This window comes from Scardinius erythrophthalmus, assembly GCF_964197995.2.
Source record: "Scardinius erythrophthalmus genome assembly, chromosome: 1".
NCBI lineage: Eukaryota > Metazoa > Chordata > Actinopteri > Cypriniformes > Leuciscidae > Scardinius > Scardinius erythrophthalmus.
In genome coordinates, this window is record NC_138221.1 from 5,452,763 (window position 1) to 5,454,855 (window position 2,093).

The window sequence follows — 2,093 nt, forward strand, 5'->3', positions numbered from 1 at the left end:
CAAAATAAGAATTGTTTATTACATATTTGATGTTCATTTTTATACATACACTTCCATGCACATGGGGAAAAAAGCTAACTATAGCTTAATATCAATGAATACACAAAAAATTAGTATAATACATAAGCAACATGAATAATCAACCATGTATATACAATAGATAAACAAGAAAAGACATCTCAACAAAATGCATGGAAACACATATGTTCCACTAAATAAATCAATGTAAAAAAATTACATTTGAACTAATTAAAAATGTCCATCATACTTAACTTTAAAACATTTGTGTTTCAGTCCGATGGTTAGTCTGACATCACTGTTTCCAAGTCCAAAAGCTTTATCAGATGCCAAAAACAAACAACAGTGCTAATATACACTAATTGTGCTGAAACCTTTATCTCTATACTGAAATCTCAGATGGTTAGTTATTCAGCTATTTTGAATCATAAAATGTTGAAGTCTGGGATGCCGTTAGACTGGAGACTGTAATGTACAATATGGCTTTTGAAAAGCTTAAATGTGTGACTTGAATCAACAGTGTTCATAAATGGTTGTTGAGTATTCTCATGAAACAAGATAGAGGAAGTAGAAGTAGAGGCTTCGACCCGAAACAGAGTTAAGGTGCAGTAAAATTATCTGTTGTTCTGTGAATGTTCACTGGTGAATTCAGTCATTTCAATATGAATTCACACGATCAGCAATTTCGTTTGTGGTCAAAAATGTCACTATGGGACCAAGTTGGTGTGAGGTACTTAACGAGTTAGAAAAGTGAAAAGGTACAGCATCGTTTTCCGTTTGTTTTTCCTCTTTTCTGGTGGATGGTCCAGGCACTTCAATGATTTTCAGGTCTACAGGAGGATTTTTATTCTTGATCAAACTTGTATTTCAGCTTTCCGAGATCCCTGCAAAGTACAAAATTTACTGTTAGTAATGTTATTAAAGTGATAGTTGTGAAATTTAAATAATTTCCTCAGCCTTGTGACGTTCCAAACCTGTTTGACTTTCTGTCTGTGGAACCCAAAAGCAGATCTCAGGCATAATGCAACCCCAGTCACCGATCGCTGACACTGCATGAAACACAAGCAGAAAAAAAATGTGTAAATCATTCATGAAACCATTCTTATGCACACTTGTCTAGTTCAATTCAATGCAACAATTTATGTAAAAATGGTTAAGCTCCAAAAATGTCCCAGAAAAGATCCTAAAAATAATCAATGAGTTCACAACTCATGTGTTATGGGTTGTGTTGCAAGTCTTCTGAAGCCTAATTGCTTTTTCATATTTATTTATTTTTTTGTCGAAAAAGACTAAACTTGAAGTTATAATTCAGAGTTAAAATGTCTATTGCATTTTTTGTGAATCAAACCTGTGATATTATTTTTCTGAGTAACATGAATGAGATTTGAGATCATGAGAAAAGATTTTCAGAGAGTAACTGATTAAAAAACACAAGTACACAGTCAAACAATACAATTTCACACAGAGAAAGTTCATAGTAATAAAGTACTTGCATGTGGTGCAGGTAACTTACTGTAATTCAATGTTGCCACTGAAATGTTCAGATTATTTTAGAAATGTAATGGTTGTTCTGGGGAAACAAAAGAACAAAGCTGATTATTCACAACATAATATTTATTGACCAGTAAATGGAGAGAGAATGAGGGCACCTGTAGTAAGTAAAGTTAACGTTAGGCTAAACAAAAACAGAGCAAACTATAACCTGTTTTTGTTATTCATAACAAACGCCAAGAATCAGAGAATTTTCTAAATTAGTTAGGGTATATCAGCAATTTGAAGACACAGTTGTACAAAATATGTTGAATTGAATGACTAAATCAATCTAAGACAATAAGTCAATCATTTCCATTTGTTCATTAACGTTAGATCAACGTAGTTAGCATCGCGGCTAAAACCTTCATACCAGATACTGTGCAATAAACGAGTGGTAAACACTGTAAAAACGTAGTAATGTATAATAAATTTAGTTTATATATATGTGTGTTTAAATATATAGTGAATAGACTCTGTATTTATATTTATTTGGCGAGTTTACAAACCTTGTAATGGAGAGCCGAACAAACGGCGGAAGCTTT

General features: G+C 32.6%; 1 long non-coding RNA gene across 1 annotated transcript; it reads right to left on the reverse strand.

Moving 5' to 3' along the window:
* On the reverse strand, nt 1-1,726 carry LOC308696789. Its single transcript, XR_014030870.1, has 3 exons — nt 1,532-1,726; nt 993-1,067; nt 1-902 (listed from the first exon to the last, which is right to left on the reverse strand). It is a non-coding gene; the product is annotated as an uncharacterized lncRNA (long non-coding RNA).
* Between the last annotated feature and the right edge of the window lie 367 nt (nt 1,727-2,093).